The sequence below is a fragment of the Lactuca serriola genome, chromosome 4, assembly GCF_051521515.1.
Source record: "Lactuca serriola cultivar US96UC23 chromosome 4, Lser_US96UC23_V15, whole genome shotgun sequence".
NCBI lineage: Eukaryota > Viridiplantae > Streptophyta > Magnoliopsida > Asterales > Asteraceae > Lactuca > Lactuca serriola.
Genome location: NC_136411.1, coordinates 251,005,887 through 251,029,509, shown reverse-complemented (window position 1 = coordinate 251,029,509; position 23,623 = coordinate 251,005,887). Strand labels below are relative to the sequence as shown.

The 23,623-nt window shown below is 29.9% G+C and overlaps 1 pseudogene; it reads right to left on the bottom strand.

Moving 5' to 3' along the window:
• Positions 1–22,798: 22,798 nt before the first annotated feature.
• LOC145049157 (5S ribosomal RNA) lies at positions 22,799–22,920 on the bottom strand (annotated as a pseudogene).
• Positions 22,921–23,623: the final 703 nt, after the last annotated feature.

The window sequence follows — 23,623 nt, the reverse complement described above, 5'->3', positions numbered from 1 at the left end:
CTATGATGAAAAACAAAACATACAGGCTAGAAAGTGAAAGAACACACAATACAGCTAGCACTTACATATACATATACATATACATATACATTACATACAGTTATGTGAGCCACTAAACGGGGCATGGCACTACCTGCCATGACCATTTTTGTATCCAGAATCTCCTTAATCGGGGAGCGTATGAGTTTGTGTATAAATCTATACTGGATTGACTATACTACACCTTATTGCTCGCTACGGTAGGACTTGCAAGTCTACGGGTGCCAAATGTCATTTCCTACGGCATCTTACATCGTCGTTTTACTATTGAGTCGGTAGCAGGATACAGGCCGATCACATGGTACCTTAAATTAACAATTAGTTAAGGTAGTTAGTAGAGCAGTAGTTACTTAATACAACACTACAGTACTGTAATATTTATCCCATTACATTCACTTCGTGAATATTCACATGATGCACGGTAATGTAAAAACTATATTTTTGGTTAATGGTAGTAGGATTTGGGAAAATACACACTCTTACAAGTAACACACACATAGATACTAGATGCCTTGGTAGAAGGCTACTTTTAGTAGGAAACATAGGGTTTCCTAGGAGAGTTCAAACAAATACAAAACTTAACAAAACTTATACATTACAAAACATCTTGCTAATTCTTTCATACAAACACAGACACTAATATACTTATGATCTCACCAGCTTTAAAGTTGATAAACTCTTTCAAAATAACTTGTATTATCATGTCACTAGTAGACAGGTACAGGTGCCAGGTTTTGAGAAGTTGGAGCTCGTTCAAGACTCCTCTTTTATTTTTGATGTATATTTTTGGTGTCTACATAACTTTACATAACACACTTGTATGAAATTATATTATTAATGCAATGGATAATGTTGTTGCTTGTTTACTACTTTGCATTGTTGTGATACTGCACATGACGTCCTCCACCCCGGAATGTTTCCGCCATTCATAGGTTTTGGGGTGTGACATGCTGCTTGTGCCAGGGTACTATTATGTTCTCGAGTACGAGTCTTTCGCATACCAGAGTACTATAATGTGCCAGAAGTACTGTCATGTACAAAGTCTTTTTGACAATTTTGTGTGTCGGTTACGGGAGGGTACTCTATTAGTATTTCCCCATACTTTTATGTTGAGAGAGCTTTGGAGTCAGCGTTTCTTTTATGAAGTGATCGACCGAGCTTCATATGTCAGCGTTTTCTTTCACGAAGTAATTAAGGGAACATCGTAGACTGCCTAATAAAGTGTGTCGGTAATAGACCACTACTAGGTATGTCTGGTGTTATATTGCTGGATAGGGTACGTCTGGGGGTGAAATACCTCATGTATTCAGGCCACTTCTAGGAAAAGTTCGATGTTGGGATAGGTAGAGTATGGGTGTATAATACCTCATGATAGTCGGACTACGCCTAGGAATTGTTATCTAGATAAGTACCCCTAAATTAACTGTCTTGTGGTTCTTTCTTTTACAAACGAAGGTTCGTGGTGAAACTTATTTTGTTCCCCTCATTTGATGTCTTTATTTATCCTCATTTGCTGCCAGGGAATTTCCAAAGCAGCTTCGTCATTTGTTGTTCATATCGATTCCTTAGGCTAGATCTCATAAGATCATTGTATAGGGTCAGTATGTGGGGATCGACGGGATGGGATAGATTGTTTTAGAAATATGATTTATATGTGTTAATAGTATTAGTGGTTTTGCAGGATCGAGATATACATTATTATCACGTGGTTTGAACTAAGAGCTTTTGTACTCTGTGTTCCTTAGGTGATTGAGTTCACCAGGGATATTTGAACTAAGTGTTCACTAGATGTTTTGAACTATGTGTTCGCCAGGGATATTTGAACTAAGTGTTCATTAGCTGTTTTTGAACTAAGTGGTCATTAGGTGTTTTTGAACTAAGTATTCATTAGGTGTTTTTGAACTAAGTGTTCATTAGGTGTTTTTGAACTAGGTGTTCATTAGGTATTATTGAACGGAATGTGTTCAATGGGTGTTCTTGAACTAGGTGTTCATTAATTATTTTGAACTGCGTGTTCACCAGAGGTAATCTAAGAACCATGGCAGCACTAGACTTTGTGCCGATTCCTTAGGGAAATTCTTAGGAATGAATGGGAGAAGGGTAATCGCTTCTTAGGGTAAATCTCTATGAAATAAAGGAAGATAATGGGGGTGGGTAATTGGATTGATTGTTTGATAATTAAATATAATAACTATATTATTGTGGGTTGAAAACCTTATATGTGTTGGGTTTTGAGCATTCTAACACTCCTAAGTGTACATGCAACCCTAAATACCTTGGATCTATGTTTTCTCTATTATACATGCAAATAAGAACTTCCAAGGTATTATCCTAATCTAGCATACAAAACAATAACTATAGCAAGATAGAATACATACCTCTTTGGTGTAGAAAGTCTTCATGAAGCTTGAGTACCTAGTGCCCCAAGTGTGACACCTCAAATGGAATCACAATCATCAAAACACTTGGAATAACTTGAGAGAATTCTTACAACTCATGAAATCGGCTAGCCCTCTCTAGAACCCTACTAGTGCCGATTTTGTCAAGAATAATATCTTTATATAGTGTTACAATTAGGGCAAACCCTAATTGTCATGACTTTCCATTTCCTTGGATCCATGGGTTCAAATACACCATGGAGCATCCATGAACCATCCTATGGGTTTTAGCCCAACTTGATTATCCATGGAGCATTAGCCCACTATACAAGTATGGATGATTTACACAATCAACCCATATATTTAATTAGTCTTCTTTTGATCATTTAATTAATCCTAGATTAATTCTTGATCAATACTAATTAAATAATCTTATTATTCTTATTATTAATATACTAGAACTTATAATATATTAATAACCATAAGTGTCTTATTTCTCTCATCCAAGTGCATGATGGTATGCAACCCAAATGGACCATGCCGGGTCGGGTCAAGTCTTACCAAATATAGTTATGGACTTAGACATTAATCCAACAGTCTCCCACTTGGATAAGTCTAAAACTATTATTGCGTATGACTTCAGGAACCAACTGGCAATCGTAGCTCTCAAAAGCTTCTGTCGAACTCTGACCTTGTAGATGAACTCTGACCCTTGTCAGTGACTTGTCCATTAGATAAGGGATCATATATTCCTCCATTCTAGATATCATATGGACTGAGACATGGATTATAATCATTCTCTCTGTCCATTTGTTGTTTCCCGATTTCCGATTTATGACGACTGACTAATTGAACAAATCAAATCAGTCCTGGCCCGGCCGAGCACTTCCATTTGTCATCATCAAATCATCGAGGGGCCCACAGATATCGCTTTTATCCCGAAGGTAAAAGGAACGGATAAACTTCGACTCATATGGCTTGTTCTACTACTTGTTGAATCATACACAAAGGCACGTTTTATAGCACCGAGTTACCAAATGCATTTTCGTGCTATCAATGTACTATCAACTCATAGTAACAACTCATATCTCTAGGTTTGAAGAATATAAGATATTATCGTCTCATGATCACTCGTGATAAAACCCATGAAGTGATTCCAATGAGCGCGGGTTGAATCCAATACTCAGAACTTATGAGCACTCATGAGTGTTGTAGCCCTTTGTCCAACACCTTAGACCTCTACAAGCCAACCCATGACAGTCTTAATTCATATCTACTTCCAACATATGACCGACTGTGGATGGTTTGAATAACTTAGTCATTCCGGAAGAATAACCCAGTTTATTCGGGAAGTCAAAACATGCAAAGTGAAACACAATAATAATAGAATCCAATATGGTATCAAAACCTATCACCATATGATTACACATTATTCATTGTATACTGTTTCAGCTATCAACTTTATTCTTGAATTTAAAACAATAGTTGTCCCATGCTCCAAGCATGTACACTATGTTTTCTAAACACTAGTCATGCCATACACCAAGTATGCATACTATGTTTGTCTATGATCTTTACTTTGTGAACTAGATCAATTGAACATAACTTCAATGATTCTGTTTTCACATTGCCAAATCCTTACTGCAAATGCAAGAATTCCAAATTCATGCCATTTACTGAAATTTGTTAGATTCTAAACTTATATGCATTGATCCTCTCGTAATGATTATGCACAAAGTCATAAAGACTTGGCAACAATCATTACAGAGTATTCCAAAGGAGATCAACTCCTTGGAAATATCCTTCTTGCATTAAGTTTCCTTAATCTTACACAGATTGAAAATTCTAACTTTGAAACATTTCCAGATTCCATTTTGACTATCACTTCTGACCAAGAGTTGCCTCCTTACAGATTATGTCAATATGGTCCTTCCAGAATTATCACTATACTTCCAATTGTCCTTGAGCAACCAATCTTTGGTAAACCTTAGATTGTCCTCGACAATTGTTTAATCCTTTTAGTCATATCCAGTTCTAAACCTTTTTCCCTTCTTAATGCTCCAGGCATTTGGAAAATTTTAGAACGGATGATTATAGCACATGTAATCGATCCTATATCCGAAGCATATGGGACACGATTCATGATGTCTCACATAAAGACTAAACCAGTCTTTTGCTATAACATTTCCATTTCAATTTGCCAAGTTCTCATAATTCAGATTATGAAAAGGGATGCCGTAATCATAATCGAATTTTAGAACGCAAATAATGGACCCATATACAGAATTTCCTTATGTTGAGCCATTCCAACATGAAATTCATATATATATATGCTTGACTAAATGATTAAAACCTCACGATCTAAGCTTATAGATTTGAGATGAAGCATAATTTCCTCTCCCTTAATTATAGCAAAACAACTTTTCCCAATTGAAACCTTTTGTTTTCTATAATTAACATTGCTAGCTTGCAATACTTAACATAATTATCATGCTCCCACTAACATGATGATTATTAGCATAACACTTATGCTCCCACTAGCTTTGACATGTACTCAGAAATCAGCTGACTTTCTTACCAAAGTTCAGATTTCTGATACTAGATTGTTTTGATAAAACTTTATCAAAATCATACACCTTCCCTTAGATAGCACACTTGTGTGTATAAACAATTATGAAGAGGGATGCCGTAATCATAATGTTTAGACCTTTTTGCCACTTCTCACAAGTCCATGTTAGTGTGCCGGTTAACCACACGCGCTCCACTAACGACTTTGAGAATGCAAATATCACAATTGCTATCTAGCTAAAATCTACTTAGTGAAAGTGTTTCCTCACCATCATTTTCATGAATCGGAGAGAAACCTTATGACACTTAGATTTACTGGTGTATGTGTTCTTATCCATGTGAATTGTCAAAATCATAGTCACAAGACAAGGATAATGACAAATCCAAACTCATATGGACTGAACTCAATCTTAATTTCTTGCCACCTGGCAGCTCAAGGGCCTACCATTGCTTCCAAGTTGTTATGCAACACATTGAGAACTCTAAGAACTCATATGCAAAGTCAACTTTAACTGGAATGGGCACAGAATAAGTCAACACGATAGGTTATAAACCTCAAGTCGTGTGCTAGTGAAGAACTTCAGGTTTTATTCTTGATTATTTCTTGAGACTTTCAAGACCTTTAAGACTCCCACTGTCCTCTTGACCTATAAGACTCCCTTGTCAAATATCCAAGAGATAGTGCGGATTCTATTCAAGAAAAACACTTTACCCGATTGGCCTAAGTTGGTCTTTGTTTTATCCAAAACATCACAACTTACCAATTTCAAATGTGCAAGAGTAGAAAACTTTTACTCTTACATTTGACAAGTGTTTTAAACCTTCTTTAAGACATGTCACTCAAGTTACAATCTTGGAGTATGACTCTAAGACTTGTATTGGAACGAAGTATGACTCATCTTCTTGATTTAACCATTTCAACAATTCAAGATCCCTCTTCTTAGTCATAAGAATGCACTAAGATTTCCTTAGAGAACTAATTGTGCTATGGTTTCTTAATCATTAAGATGATCACAAAACTGATACTAAAGTACTCTCCCATCTTTTCAGATTTGAGAAACTTTTATCCTTCTGCCTTATTTGATTCTTCTTATTCGCTCTGCCTTACATTGGAACCATTTCCAATGTCTCAGAGGTACACTTAAGCTTGTAAGTATAATCATATTTACTGAGCTTTAGTAAATCATGACGAATAGTCTTCTCAAACTTTTGTGGTGGACTTAATCAGTGCACAAGAATGTGTACTCGATCCCTTAGTCCTTTACTTGACTCACACATCCATGTGGCCGAGTAATTAGTCTTAATTTTCCAAAACTTGAAAGTTCTCATTCATCATGCTATACAACTTGCATGATTCCAAGTTCCGGTCCAATTAAAACTTGGGTGATGAGAATCTTTCCTTATTTGGTAAATCTAGACATTACCACAAATGAAAGAATCAATTTCATATTTCCACTCTTGCTCTTAATGGAATCATATAAGCAACAATTTTTCCTCAAATGCCATTGTAAGGATATTTTTAAAATAAATAAAATCAAAAAAAATTTCTTTTATTTTAAAACTTTGCGGAAAAAAACTTATCCTTACAATCCATATGAAAACTTGTTGTTATCTATTCCTAAGCAATATCTCATAACTCCTGAGAAGTAGCTCAAGAATCCGATCTTCAACCTATGCGATAGAAATCCATCTACGCCATCAGATTCAGCATATTCTTTCTTTAAGTTTCTTCATTTTTCTTTCATTCTTAAAACATCACCATGTGACCCAGTCACATCATGTATCAAGAATCTCAGAATAGAAACTTAACAGAGTTAGATAGTGGAATTTACCTGAAGTAGAGTCAAACTTATTGACTCTAACATCCTTAGGTAAATTTGGCAGCTTCGCAACCAATGCCCCTTTCTTTGGCAATATAAACATATGGACCCTTTGATAAAGATACACAGGACTATCACAGACTTAGCTTTTTCTCTTTACCATTTGGTCAACCGAGTTGACTATGGCCGATCCCTTTCCATTGGGAAGAGAATGCTTTTCTGGATTTCCTGTGTCACTATTGTCAATGTCCATAAAGTTTTTAGGAAGTTGATCTTAGCAAACAGATAAGATCATTAAGGGTCTTGTCATAGTCTGTTTCATAGGTGTCCCAAAGGAACTCACTATATGACTTAGAAAGTGATTGAACCACCAACTTTCTCAAGACTTTGACACCCAACTCTCCCGGCTTGTCAATATGTGACTACATCTCCAAGATGTGCTCACACCTAGACCTTGCCTTGCCAATAGGGCTTGAGTGACCTTAAACTTTTCAAGAACTTGTGGGTTGGGGAGAATAATTGGAGGAGGTGAAAGAAGTATGATTTCCAAAGGACATCATCTTCATTTAGGAAACCTTGTTTCACTAGATTTAGGAAGATCATAAATGTCTAAACCAGACATCTTTTGGGAGATATTCAAGATAGTTGATCTTAAGTCCTTAATATGACACCCAATATGAAATATTAAGGCTAGGACCCAACAAACTATTTTATAACTTAGAAGAGGTATGCCGTAATCCAAGCTATAAAATATTTGAAGGTAGGTGAATGACGATTCACCAATTTCCACCAAGATAAACGAAATGTATAATTAGGTTTTAATTGGTTTTGAAACTCCTAGATCTTTGAGATTCATTGAACTGTTCAAAGGCATGTTTCAATCTCGAGTGTGCCCTTCAGGTTTTGTGACTGGGATGCCGAGGATCACAAAACAAGGTGTGAAGTAACCATGCAAATCACTTGGTACCCTTAATAAATTACCCCTCAATCGATGTGCCGGTTAACCACACACGCTCCATCGATACTATGATAAATATTAAGTCACCCTTTACCTACCTTGTTAAGTCCAAGTTAGTGTGCCGGTTAACCACACACGCTCCACTAACGACTTAGACAAAGTGTAAAGTGTAATTTCATGGATTAGCACCTTATTCACATTTTTCCTAAGTAACTAAGATTGGGTATTATTAAGAGTTTAGTTACTTAGTATTTTTCATTAATACTTTTAATGAAGGGAGAATTATAGTCCTGTCAAACCCGTTCGGCTAACGACCCTCCACCGGTCAAGCAAGCGGTGGGTGAGAGTGGACACCCATTAAGTTGCCATTTTATAGGCAACAACCTTATACCCACCTTATAGACCGGCTTCGTGAATGAGGCGTACTAGCAGTAAGACTGACTTTACTCTTATACATATATATATATATATATATATATATATATATATATATATATATATATATATATTATTAACTTATAATATTATAAAGTATAAGGGTTGAATTTTAACTTTTAAAATTCTAAGGGCTAACTTGGAATTAAAGTATTCATACTTGAAAACTTTTTCAAATTCCAAAACTTGAGGGCAAGTTTTGAAACTATTCAAAACTAATTAATTCCATAACTTATGTGTTTAAAGTAGTTTTAATCCAAAAACTCTTCAAGTTCCATAAGGACAAGTTATGGAAGACTTTAAACTAATAAAAGAACTAACTTTTTCTTTATTTTATAACTTATGGATTTAATTATGGTTACATATTTTTTCTTTAATGAAGTGACTCTTGAACTTCCATAACTTGAGGACAAGTTATGGAGTCATAAAAATTATTCAATGACACAAGACTCTTCATTTTGTAACCATTGCCAACTCTTATGAATTTTATGAGTCTTTAATGTGACTCTTCATGTAACTTGAGGACAAGTTACACAAACACATTTTATACTCAACTCTTAGATTAAAATGGATTGAAAACAACTATTTCACTCAACATTTCTATTAATCTAAGCAACTCATAAGAACAAGATAATTCAAATCAAACTTTTTCATGTAATTAGTCTAAACCTTAAACTAATACAAAACATGAATCTATTGACAATTATCTTTGAAAATGGATTAGCATGAACATTACCACATCAAAAACAAGTTTATAAGATCAAAAACAACTTAGGGTAATGTTCCTAGTCCATTTCTAGCCAAAAACCTCGAATATATGCTGTCTGGGGCTCCTACTCGGCGAGTGGCATCAACCAACTCGGCGAGTTGGATGCATTTTGCCTTGGACTCGGCGAGTCCATTCATGGACTCGGCGAGTCTGCTGGGCAGACAGCATCAAAACTCGATTTTCCAGCTTCTTTTGCAAGTATAACAAGAAAACAAGCCTAGGCTCTGATACCACTGTTGGGTTTTGAGCATTCTAACACTCCTAAGTGTACATGCAACCCTAAATACCTTGGATCTATGTTTTCTCTATTATACATGCAAATAAGAACTTCCAAGGTATTATCCTAATCTAGCATACAAAACAATAACTATAGCAAGATAGAATACATACCTCTTTGGTGTAGAAAGTCTTCATGAAGCTTGAGTACCTAGTGCCCCAAGTGTGACACCTCAAATGGAATCACAATCATCAAAACACTTGGAATAACTTGAGAGAATTCTTACAACTCATGAAATCGGCTAGCCCTCTCTAGAACCCTACTAGTGCCGATTTTGTCAAGAATAATATCTTTATATAGTGTTACAATTAGGGCAAACCCTAATTGTCATGACTTTCCATTTCCTTGGATCCATGGGTTCAAATACACCATGGAGCATCCATGAACCATCCTATGGGTTTTAGCCCAACTTGATTATCCATGGAGCATTAGCCCACTATACAAGTATGGATGATTTACACAATCAACCCATATATTTAATTAGTCTTCTTTTGATCACTTAATTAATCCTAGATTAATTCTTGATCAATACTAATTAAATAATCTTATTATTCTTATTATTAATATACTAGAACTTATAATATATTAATAACCATAAGTGTCTTATTTCTCTCATCCAAGTGCATGATGGTATGCAACCCAAATGGACCATGCCGGGTCGGGTCAAGTCTTACCAAATATAGTTATGGACTTAGACATTAATCCAACAATATGCTCACTAGGCTCCTAAGCCTGACCCACTCAGTTTTCTTTGCATTATAGGTAATGGCACAAGAGTATAAGTTGGTGGACTTGACGAGAGATTTTGGATTATAGGCCAGTAGTTATGAATAACTATTATAAGGTCTATTTTGTTCTATTTATGCTTTTGGTTTGTATTGAACATGACATCCTGATATTTTGTTATATAATGAAAATACATTTCATTAAAGAAATGCTTTGATAATTTTTATCATATTTTGTTTTGGGAACAAATTCCGCAACTGTTTTCTGTAAAAGATTACTTTGATTTTAAAAACAAAGCATAAACAAATAAGTCCTTTCTGGCCGTGAAATTGGGGATGTCACAGAATCTACAACGGTCATGTATTTAGTAAATGTTTCACATAAATCATAGTTAACACATCTATTAAGTGTATTCAATTAACATGTTTATGCTTTGGAGCACTGTAGACATCAAAACGTCTCATCCAAACTAGAAAATGTGGATGTGGCTATTTTGTATCCTCTCTTATATAAAGTTAAGATCTTCATACACTATCACTTAACATTAAAATTATACTTCAACTAATCCAATTAACAATAGCATGTCCATAAATGGAAACTTCAAACGTTTGTAACAAATTTAAATTTGAGAGAGAAATTAGGCATGCCTTGAACATGGATAGTGAAAGTATGAAAAATCTAAATGACACATGGGAAATAATAGATGTACTTCGACGATAGAAAAGATTAATACTCTCATATGTTGCTACTTCATATAATTTTGTAAGAAAATATATCACACAACGATACCTTAATTAACTAACCAAGAGCGGTATGCACCAACAAAGTACTTTGGAGAAGATCTTGACGGTGCTTCGTTATAGAGTTAGTTTTAATGTATCACTGCTTGAGACTCTCATGCAATATAAAAATAAAATACATATATTCGGTAGTAATATAATATGTACTGTGGAAATACTTTTTTGAAGGTAATTAGATGAATTTTGAAACACATTAACATTTAAAAAGACACAAAAAAATCTATTTCATCTTTTTCAGTCTTTCATGTACACACCAAGCAAATTAAATTTTACCTTGATCCTCTCACCAAGAAAATCGATCAACTCCATTAAAGACTGGATAAGCTTTGTATAAAGGGTCATTGACTTGTAAATTAAGACTTCTTCCATGAACGTTATTGGAAAGGCATGGTACAAATAAAGTTCCTCCAATATACGCATCTGCTCTTTAGTAACATTCATGGCTTCTTCTAAGGATGTTATTGTACTTTTTTTCGTTTCATATCGTATGTGACATCTTTATGTATGAAAAGCATAATTTCTTTTTTCAAGAAGAAGGTAGACATTATGTACGACACAAAGTCTAAGTTGATTCGAAGAAAATAATCATGTTTATAGAGTAAGTATTACATAAAGAAAAAAAGTCAATTTCAAATTCAAGTTCATTATATGGTAAAACTTATTAGAGGAGGTTACAATTTTATCATTCAAAATGGATGATTGCATTACATGTGTGACGTGAGTTAGTTTCTCCATAAATAACATATAGTTACACCACATGGAATCCTAGAAGTTTCTGTTGTAAAACTTCCATCTAGTAATGGCTACTTATGATTATTTCATCCTTGCAGATAAACTTTTTTTTATTATGTGCTTAAAATAATCGTTTGAGATATAAGTTTATTAATATAAATTTCAAATAAGTGTTTGTATAGAAATTCTAAAAACAAATACATCAAAACAACGTGTAATATGATAATATTCATTGGTAGATAAAATTTATCAATTGCAATATCAATAAAACAAAAAACACTAAACACCTTGTTTTTTATATGCCTTCAAGATAAAAAAAAAAAACGAACATCAATAAATATTCTTATAATGGTGGATCATAAATACCCTACCCATATAATATATAGTACATGATTCTTCATAAACTGATTTATGCTTAACATTATCAAATACCATGATAGTTGAGTACATATTTATGAAACATGATGAAATTAAAAATGTTTGGATGTCAACAACATATTTATTAAACATGATGAAGTTGAAAATGTCGAGTTGTATCGGCACACGATGTAGAAGAAGATCAAGTTGTAATGTTTGTTATTAAATAAAGACAAAACTTCAAAAATGGTCCCTATGGTTTCCGAAAATATCAAGTTTAGTCCCTAAGTTCAAAAAACCTCACAGATAGTCCCTGTGGTTTCAAAACTTTTATTAAATGGTCCTTCCGCCTAACTCCGTCAGCTTTCTACCGTTAAGTGAGGGACATTTTTGTCATTTCAATACATAGTGACCATTTATGAGGTTTTCTCTATTTAAAAAATATATATAATTATTTAATTAAAGGGTCTCTCTCTCTCTCTCATATGTCCATTTTCGTCCTAGAAAATCCAGGTGCTTTCTCAGTTTCTCTCTTTATACAAATAAACACTTGTCATATGTATCCATCTATGACATGTGATAAGATCGACCATATGAGCACAAATTAGTAAATCAGTTACCACCATTCCTCCCGGCAAATTGTGGAGACATGTAAACCAGCAAATTAAGGTTTGAGATCCTTCAAATCAATGGAAGAAATGGAAACCTGCAAATCGATGGAAGGGCCATCTGGAATGTTCAGTAATAAAATTACATGACATTCAAATTTCAACTTTGAATTCTTCTCAAATTATGACCTTTTTGGAATGTTCTTGATGCAACTCCATGTGGGATATGATCCAATCGAGACACCAATGAGATAGAATTTGGATCCAAGCTGTAATTGGGATGCAAGTTCTTGAATATCTGACGATTCACTCTTTAAGGAACGCTTTGGATTTGGGTCGCTATCTCCATATCCAGCTCTATCGAATTATACAAGATAAATCCCCAATTCATCCATTAGTTTATGAAATTTACGACATCTGGGTATCAATTTCGATACAAAAACTGTTAAAAATACACACAAATCTACACTCAACACACACAGTATTGAAAACGAAAAGGGGTTGATCAATATGTACTTGGGTAGCCATGAAGCTCATCTCTTTGTTGCTAGCGAATCCATGAACAATAACGACTTTGTAAGTCGATTCATTCTTCGGGACTCCTCATTCTTTGTAAGCTAAGTATCTTCCATCACTAAGTTTGAATCTACCTGATGAAGAAGATGATGACTTTTCGTTTTTCGGATCAATTAAATCGATAATATCTGATGAAGTAGGTGAATCACACTCTGAAGTTACTGGTCTTTTTGGTTAATCTGATATTCGCAAACAACTCAGTCCTAAACACCCCATCATCAACCCCACAACTATCTTCAACACTATTTCTAAAAAAAGATCGAAGCTTTATAATACCTATATCATCATATGTCTATATCCATTCCAATAAAGATTCAAAAGTGTAAATTACAAGACTTCTGAGTTTTAGATTTTGGATTTTAGGGTTTACCTTAGTGAAAGAGAAAGGATCTTCAGATGGGTTGTTGATGACGGCTTCAGCAATCAAATTGACACGATTGATTTGCTAAAACGAATTGGAAAAATCCATACACAAACACACATAGTTTACGTGGATATGTACTGCTGAGATTGGTGATGCTTTTTTTCGTAAAGTTTCGGTTTTTGTAGTTAATTTCTTGCCTGAGTTAAACTCGAAATGATCAACAGCCAGCACATGGCGATTCTAAAGGCATATTCTATTCGAGACTGGTGGATATTCAAGTTGAATGATATGCGAATAATGATTGCTTTCAGAAGAGGGTGATCTAAAATGAATTGGAGCAAGTATTTATGTCTTTGGAGAGAGAGAAAGAGAGAGAGAGAGAGAGAGAGAGAGAGAGAGAGAGAGAAGGGTGGGACCCTTTAATATTAAATAATTATATTTTTTTTCTTTTAAAAAAAAATAAGGTAAAACTTCATAAATGGTCCCTATGGAAGTGAAATGACAGAATTGCCCTTCACTTAACGGCCAAAAGCTAACGGAGTTAGCGAAAAGGACCAAATGTTAAAAGTTTTGAAACCACAGGGACCATCTGTGAGGTTTTTTGAACTTAGGGACTAAACTTGATATTTTTGGAAACCACAGGGACCATTTTTGAAGTTTTGTCTTAAATTAAGCATAGCTTGTTAATTCCAGAGTGAACAAAATAAAGTAACAACAACAAAGTTATGAAATGATATCTCATGCGATAATGAATAGAAAACCATTAAACATTGATTAGATTTAAACTATTCTTATTTTTACTTAATTAAAAACTATTTGTTTGAAAAAATTTCACTATTATATTTTAAAAAAGTTATCGTATTTCAGTATTGTATTTTTAATTTTGTGCTTAAAGCTATGAAATATTAGAAGAGAATGAACGGTCCAAGTAAAATAGAGATTTGAATTTTAAAGCTATAGTAATTGTTAAGTACTAAGACCAATCTTAGAAAAAACATGTTAAGAATGAGTTAGGGAGTAGGAGTGTTACACGTAAAGTATATTTTTATCGCTTATATTCTCTTATAAAAGTATTAACATTCTCTTTATTTTTACTTTAACTTTATGGTGAAAAACGAATAGAAAAATAAAATTTGACTAATATAATAAGATATAATAGAGTAATTATTTTTATTACACGTATACATTCTCCGAAAACATAACGAATTTATTTTTATAACAAAAATAATCATTGATTTTCAACAATAAAGTCATATCATATTTAAAATCATTCGTTCGTCATTATCACCAACAATTAGGAATAATAATTGTAAACTTTTTTTTAACAAAATCAATTATCATCGATGTTATAATATGTAACTAATAGCATAAAAAACATGTTGGATAATGTTCTCTTACATAGAAAATTGATTGTCTTAACATAAATGAGAAATACGACATAAAGATACATTCATATTAACAATGTTAATTGCTCTAGCTGATAAATAGCTTAAAGGTTGATTTACCAAAAGTTCATGACAAGTAATTATCAATCCCACTTCATCACCTTGTAATTATAAAAAGATCCATAACACATAAAATTTATAAAAAAAAAAAAAAAAAAAAAAAAAAAAAAAAAAAAAAGCCGTCTCAAGTATACCTTTACACACATACCCAAATTTGTAGCATGGTTAATATATAAAACTTTACATGCACCAAATTTGCATTTACTTGCATTTACATTTGGAAAAGTTGTAATTGCTCTCCTATATCGATGGAACCATTCACATAACTCTTCAAACTATAACAATTTAATATATATTTTGTTTTGACATACATGCAATATGCAAGCTACAATGTTCTTATATAGGCTAAATATTTCATTTAACCGATCAATTACATAACATGATTTGAAGAGTTTTGGAGGCTACAAATCACAACATTTCAGTTAATCATAAATTAAATTATATAAGTTGAATAGTCATGGGGGTTTCAAATGAATGTGGTGAAAAGAAAAAATGCTTGGGAGTCTCAAATGAATGTGGTGAAAGGAAAAATGCTTCCATTATAAGTATACTAGGCGAATGCACGCACGTTGTGCAGAAACACCTATATAGTTGACATATTTACAAATATATGTTTTCTTAAATATAACAATAATATTGTTCTTATATTTGATATAATAATTCGCATACTAAATTGATATAATATATTGATAATTTTGAATTATATGATAATATATACAGCTATTATAACTGCATAATCTCAACCGTTTGAATGAATTCTACCCGCGAGTTACTCATGAATAAAATTAAATATAATATATGGTTTAATGTTATTTATAGTTGTTGTTATTGTTAATTAATATTTTGAAATTTATTTGTTTAACGTTTTAATTTCTATCATTATAATTATTTAAAACATCAAACATTGTTTTTTTATTTTAAATGTAACAATATAATCATTTATATAGAGTTATATTTAACTATTGTTATTGTAAGTTACTTTAATCTACTTATTTGAAAACTTTTTTCAACAATATACAAATACCTTTAGAAAATATTTTAGTTAAATTGAGATTATAATTCAGTTTGTGCATTTAGCACTACAATTTATCATTGTTAACTATTCACAAAGTATTCATTGAGTTTTTTTAAGTGGAACTGAAATTTATATTTTGGTTGACACTGTAATATATATTATAAATTAACAATTTAAGTATATTGTCCAAAATGTTTGAAAGTTGTAGCCTTAAATTGATAATGATTTACATATAACAACATCTTAATCTAATAAATTAAGTATAATCTGTTGAAAATTAAAGACATAACTTTATAAGTAGCAGTAAAGATGTTATTTTAATATTGAAATTTAGTTTATTTATGATTACACTTTAGGTTTGATATTTATTTAACCTTATTAACCAACTTATAATAATTATTAGAAAGACACTATAATTTATTAGTTTTAACTAATTACAAAATATTATTTGGTTATTAAAGTTAAACTAAAATTTATATTTAAGATGATCTTGTAATGTTATATTTAAATTTATAATTTAAGTATTTTATACAAATTGTTCGAAATTTATAGCTTTAAAATGATAATGGTTTACATCCAACAATATATTAAAACTAATAAATTAAGTATAATATGTTAAAAGTTAAAAAAGATAACTTTATAAGTAAAAGTAAAAATATTCTTTTAATATGAAAATTTATTTTGTATATGGTTACACTTTATGTTTGATATTAATTTAATCTTATTAACCAACTTATAACCATTATTAGGAAGAAATTGAAAAGTCATGGGAGTTTGAAATGAATTTAGTGAAAGGAAAAATGCATGAGAGTTTCAAATTAATGTGATGAAAGAAAAAAAATGCTAACTTTTTAAGATATACTATACGAATTCCCACGCGTTGCGGCGACGCAATTTAAAAATATATTGTTGGAATATAGTTTCTGGACACCTTTTAGTTATTTCGATTAATTAATTTAGGTTCTTTTATTATTGTTATATTTAATTTTTTCCTTTTAACTATGTTAAAATATATATATATATATATTGAATTTTTTTAAAATACTATTTAATATTTTACTTTAGGTTTTTAATTTTACACTAAATTTTTTTATCTTATTTGATATATTAATGTAGGTTATTTATTTAACTATATATTGAAGTTAACAAATTAAGTATATCATATTGATAAGTCACAAATTCTTCCATTTATGATAATGTTTACAACTAAAAACATATTTAAGTTAATAAATTAAGCATATTGTATGGACATATGAAAAGTTGGAAGTTTCGAATGAATGTGGTGAAAGAAAAAATATTTCCTTTATAATATAGTATGATATGATATGATGATTATAGTTTTAATTTCTATGTCATTGTGATATATACAATTATTTGATAATTTTATAAACCGTTTAAAATTGTGTAAATTATATATCAAACATATGATAATCTATATATAACGGGTAATAAAATGTATGAACAAAAATATGAACTACAACTTTTAGTAACATAAAAATACAAAACATCTATTATAACATTTTTATTAAAAAAAGATATATATACAACAAATAATAAAAAAATATGAAAAATAAACACTACAACTTTTAAAAACATAAAAGCACGAAAACATTTATTATAACATTTATATTAACTTTTCATATTTGAATCACAAATCTCTTCAAATACATTAATATTTCTAATGAGCAAAATTTTACAACCTTATAAAAGAAAGGAAAATAAACAGTTATTAGTGATTACTAATTAATAATCATAAGTTAAAAACTCTTGAATTGTAACTAATAAATATACATAAATTAAATAACTCTTGAGTTGTAGTGTGAGTTTCAAATTAATACGCTACTTGGAAATGTGTATTTATTATTATTATTATTATTATTATTATTATTATTATTATTATTATTATTATTATTATTATTATTATTATTATTATTATTATTATTATATTCGTCTAAATAATTGGTTTTAATGCATCACTTTAATCCCTTTAATTATTAAACATAAAGATATTTAATTATAATTTTATAACATACATAGGTGCATATATATGTTAAACAAATCACATATAATATATATTTTCGTAAATGTCATATGTAATTCTTGTCGTAGTAATATGGATAAATTACTTTCATATGAAGAACATATCATGATAAGTCATCATAATTACATATCAACTGTTAAAAAATTATTTTGTCTTTTAAATATTGTCTTGTAAATATGTTGTGTAGGATAACCCAACAAAAAAATCATAGAAAATAAACATAATCAAAATAGAAAAGCTACAATCAAATAAATAAGAACATTGGGTGGTTGAATATATAAATAAAAATGTTACATAAATATACATTTAAATTAAAAGAAAAAACTAAGATTCGTCTACTTGCTCAAACAAAAAACAACCAATATCTGTTTTCTGAATCTTCTTTCTTTATTTAACACCATTCAACCATGGAAACTTGATGACAGTTCTTCACTAACCTGCAACAAAAATGTTTTTCTTTAAAAAGAAGAATGAAAAAGATATTTCAAGCAAAACATTGATGTTTGGAGAGTCACATTCAAGATTGAGTAATACATACAAATCGAATATAAAGATCAAATGAGAAATTGAATATAAAGAAACAATATAAAAGTTTCATTTGTTTTTGTTGAAAGAAAAAACCATATTACAATTACCATCGATGCGACATAACCCATTTCTTCAAATCATCATATTTGGATCGTGAATGCTTCAACTATATGAAAACTTTTGGATCATAATATCTTCAAAAAAATGACGACTTTTTGTAAGAAAAATGTACTAATATAATTACATATATAATGAAGGTGATAGGGTGTTGGGGTTTCAAATGCATGAGGTGTTGAACTTATAGAGTGTGTGATTTTCTTGGAATGAGATTATGTGTGATTAATTACTTTGAAGGTGAAAGGGTGTGGGGTTTCAAATGCATGAGGTGTTGGCAAACTTTTATGGGGCTTTCAAATGCATGAGATTCAAGAAAAAATGCTAGCTTTATAAATATGTATGACTAGGCGAATGTCCGCGAGTTGCGTAGAAACACCTATATAGTTGAAATATTTACAAATATACGTTTTTTAAATATAACAATAACGTTGTTTTTAAATAAGATATAATAATTCATATACTAAAGTGATATAATATATTGATTATTTTGAATTATATGATAATATATACATCTATTATAACTATATTGTCTTAACCGTTTGAATGACTTTTATCCGCAAGTTACTCATGAATAAAATTAAATATAATATATGGCTTAATGTTATTTATAGTTGTTGTTATTGTTAATTAATTTTTTAAAATTTATTTGCTTAACGTTTTAATTTTTATCATTATAATTATTTAAAACATCAGACATTGTTTTTTGATTTTAAAGGTAACAAAATAATCATTTATATAGAGTTATTTTTAACTATTGTTATTCTAAGTTATTTTAAGCTACTTATTTGAAAACTTTTAATGATTATACAAATATCTTTAGGAAATATTTTAATTAAATTGATATTATAATTTAGTTTTTGCATTTAGCACTACAATATATCAGTTTTAACTATTCACAAAATATTAATTGGAGTTTTTAAGTGGAACTGGAATTTATATTTAAGTTGACGCTATAATGTATATTTAAATTAACAGTTTAAGTATTTTGTCCAAACTGTTCCAAATTTGTAGCTTTAAATTGATAATGGTTTACATACAACAACATATTAAATCTAATAAATTAAGTATACTATGTTAAAAGTTAAAGACATAACTTTATAAGTAGAAGTAAATATATTATTTTAATACTGAAATTTAGTTTATTTATGATTATACTTTAAGTTTGATATTTATTTAACCTTATTAACCGAATTATAATCATTATTAGAAACACACTACAATTCATCACTTTTAACTATTTATAAAATATTATTTGTGTTGTTTAAGTTAAACTAAAGTTTATATTTAAGCTGGTCCTGTAATGTTATATTTAAATTTATAATTTAAATATTTTATAGAAATTGTTCAAAAGTTGTAACTTTAAAATGATAATGGTTTGCATCCAACAATATATTAAAACTAATAAATTAAGTATATTATGTTAAAAGTTAAAAAACATAACTTTATAAGTAGAAATAAATATATTTTTCTAATATTGAAATTTAGTTTAATTATGATTACACTTTAGGTTTGATATTTATTTAATCTTATTAACCAACTCATAATCATTATTAAAAAGAAATTGAAAAGTCATGGGAGTTTCAGATGAATGTGGTGAAAGGAAAAATGTATGGGAGCTTCAAATGAATGTGGTGAAAGAAAAAATGTTTCCTTTATAATATAGTATGATATGACTTGGCGAATGTCTGCACGTTACGTAGAAGCAACTATATAGCTGAAATCTTTACAAATATATGTTTTTTTAAATATAACAATAATGTTGTTGTTAATAATGATATAATAATTTGTATACTAAGTTGATATAATATATTGATTCTTTTGAATTATATGATACTATATACATCTATTAAAACTGCATAATCTCAATATTTTGAATGACCTCTACCCGCGTATTACTCATGAATAAAATTAAATATAATATACGATTTAATGTTATTTATAGTTGTTTTTATTGTTATTTAATTTTTTAAAATTTATTTGTTTAACGTTTTAATTTCTATAATTGTAATTATTTAAACATCAAACAATTTTTTTTCATTTTAAAGTAACAATATAATCATTTGTATAGAGTTATTTTTTATTGTTAGTGTAAGTTATTTTAAGTTACTTATTTGAAAACTTTTAACGATTATAAAAGTATCTTTAAGAAAATATTTTAGTTAAATTGATATTATAATTTAGTTCTTTGCATTTAGCACTACAATTTATCACTTTCAACTGTTCACAAAATATTCTTTTGATTTTTTAAGTGGAACTGAAATTTATATTGAAGTTGACCCTATAATGTTATATTTAAATTAACAATTTAAGTATTTTGTCCAAACTGTTTAAAAGTTGTATCTTTAAACTGATAATGGTTTACATACAACAACATATTAAATCTAATAAATTAAGTATAATATATTAAAAGTTAAAGACATAACTTTATAATTAGAAGTAAATATATTATTTTAATATTTAAATTTAATTTATTTATAATTACACGTTAGGTTTGATACTTATTTAACTTTATTAACCAACTTATAATCATTATTAGAAAAACACTATAGTTTATCACATTTAATTATTTACAAAATATTATTTGGGTTGTTTAAATTGAACTAAAATTTATATTTAAGTTGATCATGTAAGGTTATATTTAAATTAACAATTTAAGTATTTTATACAAATTGTTTAAAAGTTGTTGCGTTAAAATGATAATGGTTTACGTACAACAACATACTAGACTTGATAATTTAAGTATAATATGCTAAAAGTTAAAAACATAACTTTATAAGTAAAATAAAATATGTTCTTTAATATTGAAATTTTGTTTATATATAATTACACTTTATGTTTTATATTTATTTAACCTTATTAACGAACTTATAATCATTATTAGAAAGAAATTCAAAAGCCATGAGAGTTTCAAATGAGTGTGGTGAAAGGAAAAATCAATGGGAGTTTCAAATGAATGTGGTGAAAAGAAAAATGCTTCCTTTATAAGTATACTAATTTATTTAATGAATACTTTATCAAATATAACACGAAAAACACAAAAAAACACGATAAAGAACTGTTAAATCGTGTCAATTTCGTGTCGAATTTTGAACACGAACACGACACGACATCATGTTTTTTACAGTTAACACGAACACGACATTAACACAAATACAAATTTCAGTTTCGTCCCGATTTCGTTTCGTGTCGTGTAATTTTGTCGTGTCGTGTCATAAATTGTCACCCTAGTTGTACATAAAGGTTGTTTCCTATTAAACAGTATGTATATTTTTTGATTTACAAATAATTTATACTAAGAAATAATGCAAAATTATTATTAGTTTAAAATTGTAAATGTAATGTTTATGTACACATTAGTATCTAATGTAATTATTTGATAACTGATTAAATATGTGTTTTCATTTTTGGTGGTATGTGTTTAGTTTCTTAAGTAAACCCCACATGTGTTGAATCACATTTTTTGAAATTTTTTGAAAAGGATTAGAGAACTTACTTATTGCCTGCAATTTTTGGTAATTTAAGACATCTAATTTCGCATTAAACCATATATGGTTTAATGTTATTTATAGTTGTTATTATTGTTAACTAATTTTTTAAAATTGATTTGCTTAATGTTTTAAATTCTATCATTATAATTATTTAAAATATCGAACATTATTTTTTGACTTTAAAGGTAACAATATAATCATTTATATAGAGTTATTTTTAACTATTGTTATTATAAGTTATTTTAAGCTACTCATTTGAAAACTTTTAACCATTATAAAAATATGTTTAGAAAATATTTTACTTAAATTGAGATAGTAATTTAGTTTTTGCATTTATCAGTAACATCCCCCTCTGGCACGTATCACAATATTGTCCACTTTGGGCCGTTCGGCATGAGGACTTCCCAGGGGGTCACCCATCCTGGTACTACTCCCGCCCGAGCACGCTTAACTGTAGAGTTCTTATGGGATCTGCTGCCCTCACGGCTTTAAAACGCGTTGTGATAAGGAAGGTATCCACACCGCTTATAAGGAATGCTTAGTTCTCCTTCCCATCCGATGTGGGATCAGATCTAACCAACTTTCACCCCCGATTATAGGGTTCGACGTCCTCGTCGAACACATCGACCTGTGCCCTGACTCTGATACCATTTGTAACATCCCCCTCTGGCACGTATCACAATATTGTCCGCTTTGGGCCACTCGGCACGAGGACTTCCTAGGGGGTTACCCATCCTGGTACTACTCCCGCCCGAGCACGCTTAACTGCAGAGTTCTTATGGGATCTGCTGCCCTCGGGCGGGAGTAGTACCAGGATGGGTGACCCCCTGGGAAGTCCTCGTGCCGAGTGGCCCAAAGCGGACAATATTGTGATACGTATCACTACAATTTATCACTTTTAACTTTTTATAAAATATTCTTTTGTTTTTTAAATGTAACTAAAATTTATATTTATGTTGACGTTGTAATGTTATACTTTAGTTAACAATTTAAGTATTTTATACAAATTATTCAACAATTATATCTTTAAAATGATAATGGTTTACATCCAACAATATATTAAAACTAATAAATTAAGTATAATATGTTAAAATTTAGAAAAACATAACTTTATAAGTAGAAGTAATGATATTATTTTAATATTGAAATTTAGCTTATATATGACTACACTTTAGATTTGATATTTATTTAACTTAATTAACAAAATTATAAATATTATTAGAAAGAAATTGAAAAGTCATAGGGGTTTCAAATGAATGTGGTGAAAGGAAAAAATAATGAGAGTTTTAAATGAATGTGCTGAAAGGAAAAAATGCTTCCTTTATAAGTATACTAGACGAATTCTCGCGCGTTGCGCAACGAAGATTAAAAATATGTTGTTAAAAATATTGAAAAATATATGTATAAAATGGTTATGTTATTGACATTAACTTTGAGATAATATTTTTACATTAATTTATATATATATATATATATATATATATATATATATATATATATATATATTATCTTAATTATTTTG